The sequence below is a fragment of the Rutidosis leptorrhynchoides genome, chromosome 1 (assembly GCF_046630445.1).
Source record: "Rutidosis leptorrhynchoides isolate AG116_Rl617_1_P2 chromosome 1, CSIRO_AGI_Rlap_v1, whole genome shotgun sequence".
Taxonomy (NCBI): domain Eukaryota; kingdom Viridiplantae; phylum Streptophyta; class Magnoliopsida; order Asterales; family Asteraceae; genus Rutidosis; species Rutidosis leptorrhynchoides.
In genome coordinates this window covers 449,814,587-449,837,409 of record NC_092333.1, presented here as the reverse complement: position 1 = coordinate 449,837,409, position 22,823 = coordinate 449,814,587, and positions in this window count along the sequence as shown.

Genomic DNA, 22,823 nt, shown 5'->3' with positions numbered 1-22,823 from the left:
ATTCTTGATCGTCACTTTGTTCAACTCCCGATAATCGATGCACATCCGCATACTGCCATCTTTCTTTTTCACAAACAAAACCGGAGCACCCCATGGCGAGGAACTCGGTCGAATAAAACACTTTTCAAGCAACTCTTGGGTTTGATTTAACAACTCTTGTATTTTCGTCAGCGCTAAACGATAAGGAGTTTTAGCAATGGGAGTTGCTCCCGGAACCAACTCAATGCGAAATTCGACTTGTCTTTCCGCGGGAACACCCGGTAACTCATCCCGAAAAACATCTTCAAATTCATTAACCACCGGAATTTCACGAATGGATGGTGGCTCATCATGAGTATCAACTACATGGGCAAGAAAAACCATACCACCACTCTTAAGAAAATGTCGCGCCCGTGCATAAGTGCATAATGGTACGAGTCTTCTCATTTATCGCCATGAATAATCAACTCTCCCCCACTTAGGGTCTTCACACGAATGAACTTATCATGGCATGGAATATCGGCTCTATAACGATCGAGCCAATCCATACCCACAACAAAAATCAAACTCACCCAAAGTCATCGGAATGAGATCAATTTTAAACGTTTCGGTACCAACCACAACATTACAATCTTTACATACATCAACCCCTAGCACCATCTTACCATCTGCTATTTCAACTTCTACCGGATGACTTAACTTAGTTAGCGGTTTGTTAAGCTTAGGCACAAATCGAGGCGACACAAAAGACAAATTAGCACCGCCATCAAATAATATCCTTGCCGGATTAGAGTTAACCATGAAAGTACCTGAGACAACTTCATTGGATTGCTTGGCCTCATCATTGGTCATCAAATAATTTCGCCCCTTAGCCGTGCCCGCCGCTTTTTCCAATCTCTTAACATGATCACCCCTCAAATTGGGACACTCCGTCCTTCGGTGCCCTTCCTTACCACAATTAAAACAAGTGAGCTTGGTTGTAGATGATGGTTTCGGACAATCATGAGCCATGTGCCCCTTTTGTCCACAATTATAGCACGCATAAGTAAAATCTCTGGAAGCACCTTTCTTCACACTACCAACACTCTCGGAGCCCTTCTTTTTCTTCTTGTTTGAAAAGTTCGAATGACTAGTAGCTTCAAACTTCCTTTTGCCAAAAGTAAAGCCACTCTTTCTCAAGATGAGCGACTCGAAACCTTTGGCCATATCGAATAACTCATCAAAACCTTTCACCACATTCACACTAATCTTCTCTTGATAGTTGTCGTTCAAGATTTGATAGAAGTCTTCCTTCAACATTTTATCATTCCCGACATACTCCAGGCAAAATTGGGTTTTTGACAAGAAAACGGATTTAAGAGTGTTCAAATCCATCGACCCTTGCCTTAAGGAACGCAACTCATCCTTAAATCTAGTAAGGTCGTGATAGTTAAAGCTAAGGGGTATATAAAATACTATTAAATTTTACTAGGAAATACTATTAACAACAACAACAACAACAACAACAACAACAACAACAACAACAAAACCCAATACCACATAAGTGGTGTATGGGGGAGGTGAGATGTAGACAATCCTTCCCCTATCCGAGAATAAAGTCAAGTCATTTCTCCACCTAGAGTGAAAACACTCTCAAAAGATGAGAAAATCATCCCTCTCTCTATTCGACGGATAGAGAGATTGCTTCCGAGTGGACTTCCGGCCAATAAGTAGGAAAAAGTTTTTAAAAAAAATAAAATAAAATTGAGACGCCATGAAAATGGTAAAATCAAATTTCCATGGGTTTTAAATCATGCCTGAAATTTAATTTAGGCTTCAAGGAAATACTATTAAATACGATACAATTTTACACAAGATATTTATTTATTTATAGAATGGATATACTTAAACCTTGCTACAACACTTATAGGCAGTGTACCTAATCGTACAGTAGTGTAGTTTTTAGTAAGTCTGGTTCGTTCCACAGGGAAAAATCTTTAACCAAAGCTTAACGCTATATTAGTTTTAATTTATAAAAATACAAATATATATAAGTAATATTATTATTATAAAAAGGGGGTTTTTACCGTTTAATGACCGGTTTGTCGATTTTAAAATTTTAGTCACAGTTAAAACCTAATGTAAAATATTAAATAAATAAAAGACTTAATTTTAAGCGTAAAGTAAATAACGATAATGAAATTTCGATAAATAAAAGTGCGATAAAATAAACTTGCGATAATTAAAAAATACGATAATTAAGAGTGCAATTAAATACAATAACAATAAATAAAAATGCGATAATTAGAAGTGCAATTAAATATAAAATAAATTAAATTAAATATGAAATAAAATAATTATGCTTATTTAAACTTCCGTAATCATGATGTTTGACGTGTTGATTTTAGTTTTATGCCCATGGGTTAATTGTCCTTTGTCCCGGATTATTCAATATGTCCGTCTGGTTTTTGTCCATAATAGTCCATCAGTCATAAATATAAAGTGCGAGTATCCTCGTCAAATTATCCTTATACCCGAAGTCAAATATTCCAACTAATTGGGGACTTAAACTGTAACAAGGTTTTAATACTTTGTTTTCAATTATGCCAAGTATCCTTGTACATAATTTCACCCCTGTTTTAATAATTCTAGTGACTATTAATCCATTCCCGTGTCCGGTTAAATGAACGATTATTCGTACATATAAATACCCCGCCCATCGTGTCCGATCGAGTGTATATGGTTATTTATAGGGACGTCCAATTGTAAATCTTTATATTAAAATTAAAAAACTATCATTTAGTTAAACAAATATAAAGCCCATTAATAGCCCATAGTCTAATTTCCACAAGTGTCGTTCTTTTGTCCAAACCCCAATTATGGTACAAAGCCCAATTACCCAATTTTAGTAATTAGCCCAACATCATGATTACTTCGGATTAAATAAGCATAATAATAACTTAGCTACGAGACATTAAATTAAAAAGGTTGAACATAACTTACAATGATTAAAAATAGCGTAGCGTTACACGGACAGAATTTCGACTTACACCCTTACAACATTCGCTAACATACCCTTATTATTAGAATTAAAATTAAAATTAAAATTAAAATTATAATATATATATATATATATATATATATATATATATATATATATATATATATATATATATATATATATATATATATATATATATATATATATATATATATAATACGTTTGATGAGAGAAGAAGAAAAAGGATATATTAAAACGTCGAATTGCGCTGGCTTTTATAGCCATTTTTGTCCAGGGAGGCTCCGCGAGTCGCGGTCTTTTTGGCCTTCAAACTCCGCAACTCGCGGAGTTTATTTCTACAGCTCATCTCATTTTGGAACCTTTCTTGCCGACGGTTTTAATATATAAATATAATATATATATATATATATATAATTTATATAATTAATTATATATTATATTATATTTATATACATAGTTAACTTGTAATTTTTAGTCCGTTGCGTCGAGCGTTGAGAGTTGACTCTGGTCCCGATTCCGGATTTTCGAACGTCCTTGCGTACAATTTAATATCTTGTACTTTGCATTTTGAATCTTGTACTCTTGTAATTCTGAGACGTTCCTTATCAATAATTGGAACCTCTTTGATTGTATTTTGTACTTTTGAGCTTTTTGGTCGTTTGCATCTTCAATTCGTCGAATCTATCTTTTGTCTTCACCTTTTATTATTTAACCGAATATCACTTGTAAATAGAACAATTGCAACTAAAAGCTTGTCTTTCTTAAGGGATAATGCTATGAAATATATGTTCATTTTTTGCATTATCAAATATTTCCACACTTGAGCGTTGCTTGTCCTCAAGCAATATAGTCTTGAAATACTAGAATCACTTCTTTATTCTTCACACTTTGTACATCAGTGATATCTTTACGGCGGTATAAACAATGGTAGTAACGTTATGGTTTACAGTCCCACATGACTATAAAAATTTAGATCCATTAAGGAAATTGGATCTTTATGAAAACATTTGATCTTTTGAAAATTAAATATAGCTTTTACCCTAGATAAGTTTTCCGAAATAACCCTTCACCGGTGTTTGCAAATTGTTTTTATGGGTTTAGTGGGTTTCAGATTTGAAAATTTTAGCTCAAAACTTGTGGTTTTGTGTCACCCACTTGATAACCTTGTATTAGGAAAGCAACTCGTCCAGTATACTTGCCCCGTATATTACCTTTCGGTAAACTACCGTCCGGTTGTAAAGGAAAGCGTTGAACAAGCAACTGTTAAGGCAATGTCTCCTGACATGCTTTTAATTATGGTCTATAACGTGTCGGATGCAATTACTATCCTTTGTAGGAGCAATAGTAAAGCTCACCCTTATAATTTTCCGGTCTGGCACAAGGTCCTGTCTTTGACCATACTATGCAACCACCGTGCTTACGGTTGACACCCGATTTGGTTCAGGTGACCTAATGAATTCCAGGTGAATTCCTAGCATTTTACGTTCAATGGTAATGAACGCATTGAAAATAGGTTTTCAGAAAACAAATCGGTTTGAAATTTTGATCAAAATATTTTCTCGTTCAAGCTCGAGTTTAGATATCATCGAATTCCATGAGTTTGTAATTCTCAATCTTTAAGGTCAATCTCTAGGATTGAGTAATATCAGGCTTAAAAGCTGATTTTTGATCTTTAAGGAGATTATCCTTTCTGGGGATCAGATTCATTATTCTTATCAAGCTAATTTGCACGGTGCCCCCCCCATTGTACGAGATAAATCCTTCTCATGGTTAGGATAAGTCTGACCACTTGGCGACCCAGTTTTATGCTGAGGTCCGTGGATTTCCTGCTAATTTTAGAGATGACTTTTCTAGATTTTTCATCAACCTACAGCTGGTCTGGACGACAACTTCATGACCTAAATCAAGAAGCGCGTTTCTTTTTTGGAAGACTTTACTTCCTTTAAATGATGGAATTGATTCATCGTGTAGATCCATCTCTTCTTTTCTTTCATCGAGTAAAACAGTTAATTATCGTCCAAAACAAAAGTATTTTCAGTTATTTGTTACAGAAATATGTGACATATGTTTAAAATAACTTGGTAAATTTTCTCACACTTGGCTTTTATTTTCCTTTTTATTGTCCTCTATTCCATTTTAAATGAATTCTAACATTTTGGTTTGTTTCTCAATTTATGTCCTTTCCGAGGTAACAATAATTTCGGTGTTAACACCTAGTTTTATCGTTCATAAATATGTATAAACATGATTTTGAGTTCATTTAATTGAAAATTTTGAAAAATTTTACTAGAATTGGGTAGTCAGTATATAAGACTAGGGATGTTCTTTATTATCAGAGAGCACTAGATTCTAATACAACTACTGCTTTACTAGTATTTCCAATGGTAACCAAGTGTATAAAGTAAAAATTTTAAAATCCGAAAGAATTTAACCCCTTCCCACACTTAAGATCTTGCAATGCCCTCATTTGCAAGAAATCAGTAACAATTTAAATTATTGAGGGTGATTAACGTAGAAAAATGATTAAATTTTACCAAAGTTTCCAAACATATTGGCGTTTGTTTTAAAAGCAAAGATTTTTGGGTTTTTTAATGTTTTTGGCATACTTTAAATCAATAAGATTAAAAATAATGATAATAAAATTTCTCGTCCCTCCCTTGGGTAGAGCAATTTCGGTTCAACGACCTAGTCTTCAACTCACGACAAATTTTAAAAATCATATTTTTAACTTAGCGAAATAAAGTAAATTTTTTTGTTTTTAAATTCACACCAAACTTAAATTATATTATTGTTTTTATACATACAAACTTATATTAATTTTTCAAATATTTACAATTTTAAATAAGTTTACAATATTAAATTAATATTTATATATTAATTTTAAAAAAAACATGGTAAAAATAAAATTAAAAATCTTTTTGGCTTTTATCCCACTTTAATCAATCAAATATTATCAAAAATATACGCCCCTCTTTTCGGTAAAGTAATTTCGGTTCCATGACCTAATTTAACTCATGATGAATTTTTGAAATATTTTGGGTTGATTGATTAAAGATATTTATACCTTAAGAATAAACGGTAAATTTCGCAGTGATGTAATAAATTTTTGTATGATATTAATAATTTCGGTCGCAAGACCTAATTTCATCGAATACCAATTTAATACTTTATAGCGAACAAATTAACGTTTATTATCAAAAGGTTAAAAATAAAAAATGAAAACTGTACAAACTTACCTGTGAGATAGTATTCTTAGTGATATGCTCTAGTCCACTCATAAGATAGTCGGACTAATTGGTTTTCCATGGCTACATAGGCGTAACCTCAGCATTTAATGTTTTTTCTTCTAAACATATGAACGGTCCATCTCTGCATAAAGTAACAAATTTGGTGTTTGAATAGGTTTGATTATTTGAACATTTACCTTCGTGTGACCATTTTCCGCATTTGTGACATTTTTCAAGGTGTCGTGCTCTCCTTTTCGCTGCGGATTTTGATTTTCCTTTACCAAATTGTAACTTATTATCTTCGCATCTGGATTTTTTTCTTACTCCGTCCAATTTACCTCTGATTAATGATACGATTTCACTTGGAAGTGTGTCATTATTACGTTTCGTGATCAAAGCGTGTAGCATTAGACCATGGTTTAATTCACATGAAGTCTTCATTTCGAAAAACCTAAAAAAAATAAAAATTCAGAATGGGGGAAGAAGACTAGTTCTTTAGGGTCTGCTAGGGAAAGACCATTCGGGTTCCATTTTCGAGAACTACATGAAAACAGAAAATCTAACTCTAACAGAAATACATATTATCCTTTAAAGACTTGATTCTCCCCACACTTAGTTAGCTGTTGTGTCGAAATTGTGATTAACTTCGTTGTCAACTTCCATCGGACTATCTATGTAATGTTTAACTCTGTGACCATTAACCTTAAATTCAATCCCATTTGAATTTATCAATTCTACTATTCCGTATGGGAAAACTCTTTTGACTATGAATGGTCCAAACCATCTTGATTTCAATTTTCCAGGAAATAGCTTGAATCGTGAATTGAAAAGAAGAACTCTGTCTCCTTCCTTAAATTCTTTTGACCTTCTTATTCTTTTATCATGCCATTTCTTCGTTCTTTATTTATAGATTAACGAATTTTCATATGCTTCATGTCTTAATTCTCCTAATTCGTTTAATTGAATTAACCGTAGACGTCCAGCTTCATGTAAATCAAGATTACATGTCTTCAAAGCCCAAAATGCTTTGTGTTCAATTTCTACTGGAAGATGACATGCTTTTCCATAAACGAGTTTAAAAGGTGTGGTTCCAATTGGAGTTTTGTAGGCTGTTCTAAAAGCCCAGAGTGCATCCTCCAATTTTATGGACCATTCCTTCGGATTTGATCCTACGGTTTTTTCTAGAATACGTTTTAAAGCTCGGTTGGTACTTTCAACTTGTCCACTTGTTTGTGGATGATATGCAGTGGAGATTTTATGAGTTACTCCATATCTTTTGAGAACTTTCTCAAGTTGATTATTACAGAAATGAGTACCCCGATCACTTATTAAAGCTTTCGGTGTTCCAAACCTTGCAAAAAGACATTTTAAAAAGTTGACTACAACTCGTGCATCGTTAGTTGGGAGAGCTTGTGCTTCTGCCCATTTAGATACATAATCAATGGCTACGAGAATGTATAAATTATTATGAGATTTTGGAAATGGACCCATAAAGTCAATACCCCAAATGTCAAATACTTCACATACTTAAATGACATTTTGTGGCATTTCATCACGTTGACTTATTTTTCCGGCCCTTTGACAAGCATCACAGGATTTGCAAAGAAGGTGTGCGTCTTTGTAAATTGTAGGCCAATAGAATCCAGCATCATAAACTTTTCTTGCTGTTAGTTGAGGCCCATAATGCCCTCCTGTTGGTCCTGTGTGACAATGGTTTTAGATTTTACTAGCTTCATCTCCGAATACACATCGGCGTATTATTTCATCTGGACAACTTTTAAACAAATGTGGATCTTCCCAGAAATAGTGTTTTATATCACTAAAGAATTTCTTTCGTTTTTGGTACGACAATCCTTTTTCAAGGAATCCACATACTAAGTAGTTTGCATAGTCTGCAAACCATGAAATTTCATTATAATCTATCTTCAATAGATATTCATCAGGAATGTTGTCTTGTATGGCCGATTCATTTAGAACTTCTAATTCAGGATTTTCAAGACGAGAAAGATGATCAGCGGCGAGATTTTCTGCTCCCTTTTTATCTCGGATTTCAATATCAAACTCTTGTAAGAGTAAGATCCAACGGATTAATCTTGGTTTGGCATCTTGTTTCGAAAATAGGTATCTAAGAGCAGAATGGTCAGTATAGACCACCGTTTTAGCTAGAACGAGACATGAACGAAATTTGTCTAAAGCAAAGACAATAGCAAGGAGTTCTTTTTTAGTAGTTGTGTAATTTGTTTGTGCTCCTTGTAACGTCTTACTAGCATAATATATAGGTTGAAATCGTTTTTCAATCCTTTGTCCTAAAACGGCTCCCATTGCAAAATCACTTGCATCGCACATAAGTTCAAACGGTAGATTCCAATTTGGTGTTATCATGATCAGCGCATTAGTGAGTTTCTCTTTAAGAATATTAAAAGATTTGATGCATTCATCTGAAAAGATGAATTGAGCATCCTTTTCTAGGAGTTTATTCATAGGAGTGGCAATTTTAGAAAAATCTTTTATGAAACGTCGGTAAAAACCGGCATGCCCTAGAAAACTCCTAACTCCTCTAACATTGGTGGGATGTGGAAGTTTAGCAATTACATCTACTTTAGCTCTATCCACTTCCATTCCTTCCTTTGAGATTTTATGACCAAGAACGATGCCTTCTTTAACCATGAAATGACATTTCTCCCAATTAAGAACTAGATTTGATTGTTCGCATCTAATAAGCATTCGTTCCAGATTAATTAGACATGATTCAAATGTATCACCGAAGACTGAAAAGTCATCCATGAAAACTTCCATGCATTCTTCTATCATGTCGTGAAAAATCGCCATCATGCACCTTTGAAAGGTTGCAGGGGCGTTGCAAAGTCCCAATGGCATGTGTTTGTAAGCAAAAGTACCATAAGGGCACGTGAATGTGGTTTTCTCTTGGTCTTCGGGTGCTATTGGAATTTGAAAATATCCGGAAAAACCATCTAGAAAACAATAGTAACTGTTTCCGGCTAACCTTTCCAACATTTGATCAATGAAAGGTAAGGGAAAGTGATCTTTTCTGGTGGCGTCATTTAATTTTCTATAATCAATACATACACGCCATCCTGTTACAGTCCTAGTAGGAATAAGCTCATTTTTCTCATTTGTGATGACAGTCATGCCACCCTTCTTAGGCACGCATTGAACTGGGCTTACCCATGGTGTGACGATCGCTCCAAATCCATATGGACAATACGTCATTCATTGATTTCATTGCGAGGTATTTGACCTTTATATGATACGTTTTGTAAATATTGCATTCTTTTGAAAAGGCACATCATAAATGAATATTTAAATCAAAGGTTTTCGACATCTGATGATTTCTACATATAGACAATCACTGTAAATAATAGTTTACAATAGTACTTCCATTGACAATGCAGTCAAAATAAGATACATGGTGATGATTTGGTGAATGCAACGTTTCCTTGAAAAATATGCCATGTATGACTCCATGCACATAGCTTGTCTAACATATAAGCAAACAGTGGAAGACTTCTAGGAAACCTGAGAATAAACATGCTAACAAGTGTCAACACAAAGGTTGGTGAGTTCATAGTTTTAGTGTTTCGCATAATCTGTATATAAAAGTGGATCACAAGATTTCAGTTGTTTCATCCAGAAACGTTTATCAAAATATTCTACAAAATTGAGCACCCTGGTAACTAAACTTAACGTATATATAATTTGTACCCTTTGTATAATCATCTTAATAATACACGCAAACCAACGTGTACGCTTCTCAAATAGCATACGTCCGTTAAAAGGCTAGTGCTCTAGCTCGGACGGGGATATCAAGCCCTATGGATCCATATACTACTACTTGCACCCACCAGTTCTTATAACTGGCAATTACTAGTTACCAAAGCTAAGGGATTTCCGGTTCAAACTCAGTGTAGAATTTAGTATGTACTTGTATCCATTGCGTTTAAAATAAACTGCATGTATTCTCAGCCCAAAAATATATATTGCAAAAGCATTTAAAAAGGGAGCAAATGAAACTCACAGTTTAATATTGATATACAATATTGCAGGAAAGCACGTAGACGCATCGGAGATGATAAACACGAGGTTTGATTCACAAAAATACCCCCGAACATTACCCATAATTTCCTTGGCAATAACCCATATTTTCCTTAGCTCTAGCTCGCTCGGAAACTCGTTTTGAAAATTACTTGGACAGCACTCCGTCGTAATATTTTATGTACATTATTATATTTGTATCGCAAAAATAATAACACTAATAAAAAAAAAATAAGATTAATAATAATCTTATTATTAATAATAATAATAATAATAATAATAATAAATAAATAAATAATATTACGGAGTATATATATTTGTGTATGTGTGTGATTCAAATCGAGCGAAAACACTGGAATTTATAGATGTGGCCTGACAAACGCTGTCATGCGATCGCATGGGTTTGAAGGCCTGTGGCCATGCGATCGCATGGCCTCCCCTTCCAGCTCACATATTGTTTGTCATCAAGCTTGTCGACATATTTTAAAAATAATATATATTATATATAATTTATATTAATTATATATATAATATATTATATTCACGTGCATAGTTGACTTGTAATTTTCGTTTCGATAAGTCGTAGGTCGTCACTTGACTTATGTCTCGGTTTCGATTTTTCGAACGTCCTATCGTATACTGAGAAAACTTGTACTTTACGTTTCGTGAATCGTACCTTTGTCAAAATATAGTCTTAAATCATCCATAAACTATACCACTGTAGCAAAGTCAATTTCACTGTAGCAAATAGTGATTTTCGAAAACACTGTAGCATTTTGGGTACTGTAGCAATTTGAAAATGTTACTATCGTTTACTAAATAACTTGAAATTATATATATGTATATATCTTTTTAATATACATAAATCAGTTTTTAAATACACATTGGAAGTTATTTATAAATAAATTTTAATAATAAATATTTCAACTTATCATATATATTCAAATAGATATTTAAACCAATAAGTTTAATGTACGGTATCAAATAATTAATACATTGTTACCTTTTCAAGTTATATTATATATGTATCTATTTACATATAATTGTTCGCGAATCGTCGAAAACAACCGAAGGGTATTTAAATATATAAAAGTAGTTCAAAAATTTTGAGATTCAGTTTTACAGACTTTGCTTATCGTGTCGGAAATGTTAATCATACAAAGATTAAGTTTAAATTTGGTCAGAAATTTTCGGGTCATCAAACATGGACTATCAGAAATTGGATAAATTAAACCTACATCTAGCAATTTAATAATTTCTTTCTTAACAACATCTTGCATATTAGGATTTAGTCTTCGTTGGCGTTGCACATACGTTTTATGACCTTCTTCCATAAGGATTTTATGTGTGCAATACGAAGGACTTATTCCTTTAATATCATGAATCTTCCATGCAATGGCTGGTTTATAAGCTTTCAACACAGAAATGAGTTGTGATTTCTCATTTTCAGTAAGAGAAGACGATATTATTACAGGTAATTCAGATTCACCATGTAAATAAGCGTATTCCAAATGGTTTGGAAGTGGGTTTAACTCTAATGTCGGAGGTTCTTCTATCAATGATTTATATCGATATCTGTCTTCTTCTTTTAGCATTTGAATTTCTTCTGTTGTTGGTTCATATCCATTAGCTATTAGTGTAGCTAACATTTCAGTTTCATCAATTGGTTCAGTTCCTTCTCCTAAAGAACATTCTCCCGTTCCTTGTAATTCTGAAAATTCTTCTAACAATTCTGCATGTGAATCTATAGTTTGAATATAATAACATGTATCATCTGCAGATTGCGATTGTTGCATTGCTCTATCAACTGAAAAGGTAACACTCTCGTCCTTTATACTTAGGGTCAGTTTCTTACCAAACACGTCTATCATTGCTTTAGCCGTGTTTAAGAATGGTCTTCCTAATATGAGAGGAACTTGAGAATCTTCTTCCATGTCCAGAACAACAAAATCTACAGGAAATACTAAAGTACCAACTTTAACTAGCATGTTCTCCATTATCCCTCTAGGATATTTTATTGATCTATCGGCTAGTTGTATGCTTATTCTTGTTGGTTTCAATTCTCCAAGGTCTAGTTTAGCGTATAGTGAATACGGCATTAGATTTATACTAGCACCTAAGTCTGCCAATGCTTCTATTGAACTAAGACTACCCAGAAAACATGGAATTGTGAAACTTCCTGGATCTGATAGTTTTTCTGGTATCTTATTCAATAGTACTGCAGAACAATTAGCATTCATAGTAACGGCCGAGAGTTCTTCCATTTTCTTTCTATTCGAGATTAGATCTTTCAGAAATTTAGCATATCTATGCATTCCTGAAATTATATCAATGAAAGGAAGATTTACATTTATCTATTTAAACATATCCAAAAATTTGGATTGCTCGGCTTCAAGTTTCTCTTTTTTCATTTTACTCGGGTAAGGAAGTGGTGGTTGGTATGGTTTAACATAAGGTTTAGCCTTAACTGTGTTATCTTCATTAACCTTTTCAACTACCGGTTCTGTTTCCTTATCTTGCTCAGGTTGTGGTTCTTGTGGAGTAGGAATAGCTTCATCAGGAATTACAGGTATTTCAGGTGGTTTAAGTGTTGTACCACTTCTGGTGGTAATGGCTTTAGCTGTTTCATTCCGGGGTTAGCATTTGTATCAGTAGGTAGACTTCCCGGTTTTCTTTCACCTATTAACCTTGCTAGATTACTTACTTCTTGTTCCAAATTTTGAATAGAAGCTTGTTGATTTCTAAATGCTTGAGCATTTTGTTCATTAGTTTGTTTCTGAGATGTGAAAAACTGCGTTTGAGTTTCAACTAGCTTCGTCATCATATCTTCTAAATTTGGCTTTTTATCATCGGTTTGTGGTTTGTTTTGAAAATTAGGTCTTTGCTGATTGTAAGTATTATTGGATACTTGTTGATTACTAGGACCTTGTTGGTTGTTGTATGGAATATTTCAGTTATAATTCTGGTTTTGATTGTAAATTGGTCTTGGCGGTTGATAATTATTCTGGTAATTATTTCCAGGCCTTTGGTTTATGTATGAAATATTCTCTCTTTGTTCCATTGTTAGTTCAATACTGAGACAATCTTTTGTCAAATGTGGTCCTCTACACTGTTCACAACTAATTCGTATTGACTGAATATCTTTAGTCATCTTTTCCATTCGCCTCTCGACAACATCTATCTTTGTGGAAATGGAATCTAAGTCATGGCTAGAATCGGCTCTAGCTGCTTTAGATGATCTAACGATATATTTTTCTTGGTGCCACTCATGTGAGTGGGAAGCAGTGTTATTAATAATTTTGTAAGCATCAGTTTCAGTTTTCTTCATAATAGAACCACCAGCTGCTATATCGATGTCTTTCCTTGTAGTGATGTCGCATCCTTGGTAGATTATTTGTACTATTTGACTAGTGTCTAAACCATGTTGCGGACATCCTCTTAATAACTTTCCAAATCTTGTCCGTGCCTCATATAGAGTTTCGTTTGGTTTCTGTGTGAACGTAACAATTTCTCCTTGAAGTCTTACGGCTTTAGATGCCGGAAAGAATTGTTTAAGAAATTTTTCAACTAAAACATCCCATGTATCAATCGCCCCTTCAGGTAACGATTCCAACCAATCTTTGGCTTCTCCCTTTAAAGTCCAGGAAAATAACATGAGATATATCTGTTCATCCTCAACTTCTCTTATTTTAAATAGTGTGCAGATCCTATAAAAGGTACGAAGATGTTCATTTGGATCTTCCTTCGGTGCACCACTAAATTGGCATTGATTAGTCACCATGTGTAGAATTTGTCCTTTGATTTTATAATCTGGCGCATTAATGTCAGGATGAGTAATTGCGTAACCTTGGCCAGTGCGTTTAGCTCGCATTCGGTCTTCCATACTTAAAGGTTTCAGATTCTCCATGATTGAATTTGTTGAATCTGGATCACTAGAGGATTCTGATTTAATGGTTTGTTCCTCAACAATCTCTGTTTGAATGATTGGTGGTTCCGGAGGAAAAATAAATGGTTCAGGATCTATGAATTGTCCCTGAATATTCTCCGGATTCTCAATTGTGAGGTCGGGTTCAAAAAATGGATTATCAGAAATTTGAATTGGAGTACTTGGTTGACTGGATAACGATTCTAAAGAAAAATCAACGGGTGTAATATTAGCTAGATGTCTTGATCGAGTTACAGGTGGTGAACGTACAAAAGGTGGTGAACGTCTTGCTCGGTGCATTCACTGAATATCCTATTAGTTTTTAAAAAGGAAGAAAAATTATATAAGTTATCCAATTAATAGACTTTTCTGATTTTGCCCACGTTTCGAATAGCCAAAAGATGCAGCAGAGGGGCAGGATTCGTTTGGTCTCAATATAATTGAGTACTGTTTGGCTCCAATAACCCGGTCCACGTACAAATCTAACTATTACTACGAACCAGAAAATTTTGAAGTCTATCTATTTAACCACTTAAAATAAATTTTCGTAATTTTAAGAAATTTAGAGAAGAAATAGAATAAAAATCTATGTCCTAAAAACTAGAATGACGAGAAATAAGAAAGAAAAAGAGCGCGTCGAAAAAGGTCGAAAAAAAAGGGTTGAAAAATAAAAGGCGTCGAAAAATAAGAAAGAAAAAGAGTGACTTATAAAACTTTAAAACACTCGAATAACCCAACCTTATTATTATCACTAACTTAAAATTAAAATTGCAAATTGAGATTACTAATTGGAGTGATAATTGAAACATAGGTAAAAGGCGTCGAAAAATAAAAATAAGAAAGTAGCGCGTTGAAACTTAAAAAGAAACTAAAAACTAAAAGTTGCGTCTACAAATATTAAGGCTTACAAGTAAAACTATATCCCAAATGGCAATAACTTAAAAAGGTACTAAAACTTAAAAAGGCGTCACAAAATTCTAAAGCACCTAAATCTTAGTCTAAAGAGAAAGCACTTAAGGGATTTTACGACAAAGCCTAAAAATCTAGAAGTAAAAATAACTATGGCAAAAACTATGGATTAAAACTAAATATGAGCAAAAAATACAAAAAATAATGCTAAAACAATTAAAAAGGGACAAAATATAAAAATCTACTAAAAGTTGTAAAAAGTACAATTTTTATAAAAATATTATTTTTATATTATTTCTTTTATAAAACTATTAATTTTGTAATTTAATTAAACTAATTAAACAAAATAATAATAAAAACTAATTACTAATTAAATTAATACACTAACCTAATTAGGGTTATAATTAAAAAATTAATAATAATAATTACTCCGTATTTAATGCTGTTAGGGTTTTGGACAGCGTGTCAGGGTGGCTCCGCGAGTTACGGTTCCACCTGGCAACAAACTCCGCGAGTCGCGGGGTTTGAAATTTCAGATAAGGTGCTTTCGTTTGACAGGTTTCGGTTTTTAATATTTATATTTTTTTTATTTTTCTATTTTAATAATTAACTAAAATCTTTATATAAATTAAATAAAAACTTATGTTTGAAAAACTAAAATAAAAATAGAAATACTTTATAATTTTATAAAAATCTTAAAAATAGATTTATATATATATATTTTTTTCAGTTTTTTTTTATGTTTTAAATAAAAACAAAATATTTAAATAAAACTTATATTTTTATAAAATAAAAATAAAGAAACTTTATAAAACTTAAATATTTAACAAACTCTTAAAAATATATAAATGTTTTGTTTTTCTTTTTATATTTTTGAATTTTTAAAACGTATTTTTACAAAAGCGTATTTTTTTTATAAAAGTAAACTAAAAATAAAAATCTTTTTTTTATATAGCGTTGCGCTTCCGGTGCTTTTAAGCTAGATTTCGATCCACGGCAGCGGCGCCAAAAATACTTGATAGTTAATGCTAAGGGGTATATAAAATACTATTAAATTTTACTAGGAAATACTATTAAATACGATACAATTTTACACAAGATATTTATTTATTTATAGAATGGATATACTTAAACCTTGCTACAACACTTATAGGCAGTGTACCTAATCGTACAGTAGTGTAGTTTTTAGTAAGTCCGGTTCGTTCCACAGAGAAAAATCTTTAACCAAAGCTTAACGCTATATTAGTTTTAATTTATAAAAATACAAATATATATAAGTAATATTATTATTATAAAAAGGGGGTTTTTACCGTTTAATGACCGGTTTGTCAATTTTAAAACTTTATTCGCAGTTAAAACCTAATGTAAAATATTAAATAAATAAAAGACTTAATTTTAAGCGTAAAGTAAATAACGATAATGAAATTTTGATAAATAAAAGTGCGATAAAATAAACTTGCGATAATTAAAAAATACGATAATTAAAAGTGCAATTAAATACAATAACAATAAATAAAAATGCGATAATTAGAAGTGCAATTAAATATAAAATAAAGGAAATTAAATATGAAATAAAATAATTATGCTTATTTAAACTTCCGTAATCATGATGTTTGACGTGTTGATTTTAATTTTATGCCCATGGGTTAATTGTCCTTTGTCCTGGATTATTCAATATGTCCGTCTGGTTTTTGTCCATAACAGTCCATCAGTCATAAATATAAAGTGCGAGTATCCTCGTCAAATTATCCTTATACCCGAAGTCAAATATTCCAACTAATTAGGGACTTAGACTGTAACAAGGTTTTAATACTTTGTTTTCAATTATACCAAGTATCCTTGTACATAATTTCACCCCTGTTTTAATAATTCTAGTGACTATTAATCCATTCCTGTATCCGGTTAAAAGAACGATTATTCGTACATATAAATACCCCGCCCATCGTGTCCGATCGAGTGTATGTGGTTATTTATAGGGACGTCCAATTGTAAATCTTTATATTAAAATTAACAAACTATCATTTAGTTAAACAAATATAAAGCCCATTAATAGCTCATAGTCTAATTTCCACAAGAGTCGTTCTTTTGTCCAAACCCCAATTGTGGTACAAAGCCCAATTACCCAATTTTAGTAATTAGTCCAACATCATGATTACTTCGGATTAAATAAGCATAATAATAACTTAGCTACGAGACATTAAATTAAAAAGGTTGAACATAACTTACAATGATTAAAAATAGCGTAGCGTTACACGGACAGAATTTCGACTTACACCCTTACAACATTCGCTAACATACCCTTATTATTAGAATTAAAATTAAAATTAAAATTATAATATATATATATATATAATACGTTTGATGAGAGAAGAAGAAAAAGGATATATTAAAACGTCGAATTGCGCTGGCTTTTATAGGCATTTTTGTTCAGGGAGGCTCCTCGAGTCGCGGCCTTTTTGGCCTTCAAACTCCGCAACTCGCGGAGTTTATTTCTACAGCTCATCTCATTTTGGAACCTTTCTTGCCGACGGTTTTAATATATAAATATGATATATATATATATATATATATATATATATATATATATATATATATATATATATATATATATATATATATATATATATATATATATATATATATATATATATATATAATTTATATAATTAATTGTATATTATATTATATTTATATACATAGTTAACTTGTAATTTTTAGTCCGTTGCGTCGAGCGTTGAGAGTTGACTCTGGTCCCGGTTCCGGATTTTCGAACGTCCTTACGTACAATTTAATATCTTGTACTTTGCGTTTTGAATCTTGTACTCTTGTAATTCTGAGACGTTCCTTATCAATAATTGGAACCTCTTTGATTGTATTTTGTACTTTTGAGCTTTTTGGTCGTTTGCGTCTTCAATTCGTCGAATCTATCTTTTGTCTTCACCTTTTATTATTTAACCGAATATCACTTGTAAATAGAACAATTGCAACTAAAAGCTTTTCTTTCTTGAGGGATAATGCTATGAAATATATGTTCGTTTTTAGCATTATCAGGTCGGTCGAAGTTCGGTACTCTTGGAAAAACTCCGCCTTGAACTCATCCCAAGTAAAGTCCATACATTGCTCTTCACCATAAAGTTGAATTTTCACATCCCACCACAACTTAGCATCACCTCTCAATATGCTACAACCATACCTCGTCTTTTAATCAAGAGGGCATTCACAAGTACGAAAATCCCCCTCCATATCGGAGATCCACCGGGCACTCTTAAGTGGGTCCCGTTCGCCCTCAAAAGTAGGAGATTGAGCATCTTTGAAATTCTTGTAGAAAAATTCCCGCCTTCCAACGTTATCCTCTTGAAGGACAACCTTAATTTGTTCCTTTACTACATTGACTAATTGCTCGTCAATCGTATCTAGAAACATCTTCTTAACATCTTTTAGGAAAGCCGCATGATGAATATTCAAAATGGCCTCAACTTTGGCCGTGAACTCGGGGTCCTCACTCGTGCCCCCATTTTCTGTGTCGTGTCTGTTTCTCATCTTCATTCTATAAAACGGAAGAGGTTAAACTACGAAATGAAAGACATGACACATACATATATACACATATACACCTTACCGCCCCATCTTGCTCAACAATCGCCGTACATCGCTTGTTTGACACGAGTTGCACCCGTAACAATGGTAGCTAATCATTGTTACGCTAGCACCTCGCATTAACTTGCTAGTACAACGTCTATTTCACTTGATGGATTTCAAATACAACACACAAAAATAGCGCAAGGTTAGTTCACATAAACCTATGCACTAGCCAGAACCCGATCCGACCCGAAGTCCTACAAGTCTCTCATAAAGCGCACACACAATAAAGTCTAAGTCTAGGCACCTATCTCAAGTAGCCTAAATCCTTTAGACCATGCTCTGATACCACTTGAAACAACCCAACCCGTATTTAACACGAGTAATTTTTTTTAAAGTAATTAAAACATTTACGCCCAACTAAAGGTGTAAACCATCCCATACAAACCATTAAAACAATATCACAAGGTTAATGTTTACAAACGGCACAAAGGCCCTTAAGCAAATGTATTACAAGTTCGACCCGTTAAAATGATAGTTTTAAACCAAACAATACTTAAACATGGTTTGGGGCTAAACTACCCAAAACACTAGGTCGACTTCCAAAAAGCTTCATCAAGCATCCAACAAGGGGAACTAGTGCCCAACAACCCCTTTCCCTTTCTCCGCACGTGCATCTAAAAAGATAAACAACGATAGGGGTAAGCTAATGCTTAGTGAGTGCAACAATTATACGATTATATATACAACCTACTTACTTGCAATCACTTACGCATTTACCGCATACATGCTAGCAATATAATTAATCATACCAACACAAGTATAATACTAAACCTTCAACCACACGAGCTAGCATAACAATAGCATATAGTTCGAACAATATAATATGCCACAATACAACACACAACCATGGTTAACCAATCGTACAAGGAATGGTACTTGAATTTCCCATCGGTGTTCATATAAAACCGTTAGTGCACTTAACACATCGTACACTAACCCCACGGGTGGCATCTTAACACGTCGATATTTCACCCCGGGTGGCGTCTTAACACGTCGACACTTCACCCCGAGTGGTGTCTTAACACGTCGACACTTCACTCGTTACATCTCTTGAAGTGGCATCATAACACGTCGATGCTTCACTCTCGAGTGGTGTCTTAACACGTCGACACTTCACTCGCCATGTGAGAAGTGGTGTCTTAACATGTCGACACTTCACCACTCATGCCCCACAAATAAATACATTATATATGCACGCATATAATTATTCCGCTCACCTTATCACGTCGGTGGTGATTAATTACTCCCGTATGCTTCAAGCAAGGTACCTAATACATTAAGTACACTTTCAATACACAAATTAGTTGGACTAGACACCAACATTTAACACTTGAGCATTTAATGACCCAATTGCATTAAATAAGTCAATTGCACCAAAACCGCCCATAAAAGGCCAAGACTCATCTTTAATCACTAAAAGATAGTGATTAAAGTCTACTAACACCAACTAACACATACTTAGGGTATTTCATACCCATTTCGCCCAATTAGGTCAACCATTACTCATTTGACCCATTTTAATACTTAGGCTTACAATTTTAGTCAAACTTAGCCCATTAACAATTCTTTCATCTTTTAACAAGTGTATTAGTGACTAACAACACCATTTAGCACTTACAACCTCAATTCATATGACCAAACCCTAAATTATAGCTATTAGCGTTTCCTTTCATCAATATAACCCAAATTCACCCATTTAACCCCCAAATGGGTCATACAAGTCTCAAGTAAACAAAACCCTAGCCATAAACCAATTAAAACTCAAAACATAGAGTTAAGACTTACCAATACAACCACAACGTAGCTAGTGACGTAGGGAACAACTTTAAAGCTTGGGTTCGGGTGAGATTTGGCCTTCTTCTTCACCAAAGTGAGCTCTCTCACTCTAAAACCTCAACTCTCTCTCTATATTTAATTTAGGTGGTTGAAGAAATGATAAATGAGGTTTGGATAAGCTTGAACCAGCTTTTAGACTCCCAAAACCGGCCATAAGGGAAAAGACCAAAATACCCTCAAAAGATGCCATTTAAAATGGCTAAAATGGTCTAACAGCGACCTCTGTCGTGATCCGCGACACTTTATCGCGTTACGCGATGACTGAAACGCGACAGATATTTTTTGAACGCGACAATATGAACAGAAGCCAGGATTTTTGGCCATCGCATTTTGATGCACTTCGTAGCGATTCGCGACGTGCCAGGTCGCGATACATCACCCTCAAACGTGACAGACTTCCAGTAACAACCCAAACTCAATTTTTAAAACACTTAGACTATATACAATGATCATAAATACAATATTAAACGTACACAGGGTTAAATACGCACCTTAAGTCATATATAAGGAAAATGGGATGTTACAACAGCGGTTAGAGGACTCACATACGGAGCCTTGGCCACTGACCACGTGTCTTTTCGGTTTGTATAGAGGTCGTAGTAGCTGTCCGAAGTCAGCATTTTGTTTTGATCTCTATTCTTGTTGAAAACTTACTTTATCTTTTACGAATGATGATGATGATGATACTTAAACTTAATTTATTCACTATTAAAACTTTGGGGGACAATTTACTGACCTAGTAACCTTTGACTTAGGTTGAGGACCTTTTGGATCGACCAAGTTACTTGTTTGGACCGACTTACTACTTGCTTACATTGTCATATCGATTTTACCGCATGTTCAGTGTGAATTATAGCTTCCATTTTTACTTTACTATTTTTGGGACTGAGAATACATGCGCTCTTTATGTTTTACATACTAGACACGAGTACTTAAACTTTATATATGTGTGGGTGACATAACGGCACAAAGATTCCCCTTAGCTCGGTAACGTTTAGTCCTTGGTTTATGAACCGGTGAACGCGAATCTTAGATATGGATCCATAGGGTTTGACATCCCCACTCGGGCTAGTCGCGCTAGCATTCAACAGGTGTTTAATACTTCGTAAACAGACGCACTTGCCAAGTGTACTTTTAGGGGGTAATATTACGTTAAGTTAGTTACCGGGTGCCCACGGATAAGCATATACTTTATCATACGGATTTGAGATACTGTTTTGAATACGAAATCTCGTGGTCTACATTACATTACTGATTACAAACAAACTATAGGTCACCAACATTCGTGTTGACTTTTTAAGCATGTATTTCTCAGGTGCTTAGATGTTGTTGCTTCCGCTGTTAGACTTGTTGTTATAGTCTTGGTGTTATAGACTTGCTGTTACAGACTCGCTGTGTTAGACTTCCGCTGCATTACTTAGGGATGTCTCAATCATGGAACTTTTACTTTGCATTCACAACTTATGTTACATTTGAACAATGACTTTGTAATGACATTTGTGTCACGTACTTATGTTAAAGCTTTATATTCGTAGAAGCACGTTATCTTTGTAAAACATTTGACGTTGGTAAAGACGTCACCTTTTCATGAATGCAAAACTTATTTTGAAACAGCATGTAGTATTGAACCGTGTAATGGACTTGTTGTTGATGATCCGTACACGTTGATTTTGTACGGGGCGTCACAATATGTATATGTATAATTATTGCATTCACTAAGCATTTTGCTATCCCTCTCGTTGTTTATCCTTTTTAGGCTCTGACGTGGACAAAGGCAAGGGTATTCGTTTGGATTAGAGATTTCCCTACATGATTATGCTAGAGTTTAGCTTTTGGAGTTCAACCTAGTTTTTGGTAGTTTAACCTCAAACACCATGCTCGGGTTTATGTTTGGTATTTAAACTTGTCGGTCGAAACTCGTAATTTTGAATTGTAATGGGCGAATGATGCCCGCTGGTCAGTTACTTGTATGGGAGTCTTAAAACTTGTAAAACTTGATTTAGTTGTGTGGCGGGAGCCTTTTGATATGATGTTTATCGTTTAACTCAACTTCCAGGACGTAGGTAAATTCTTTAAGTCGGAATCATCAAAACAGTGGAGCCGCGCCGCGGCCCTGAAGGGCGCGCCGCGCGGAATAGTGTATTTTGTTAACAGGCCTTTTGGAAGGGACAGACCATCAGCATATCTGGTGAACCGCGCCGCGACTAATAAAGGCGCGCCGCGCCATGATGCTGACACTCTTGTATTTTTT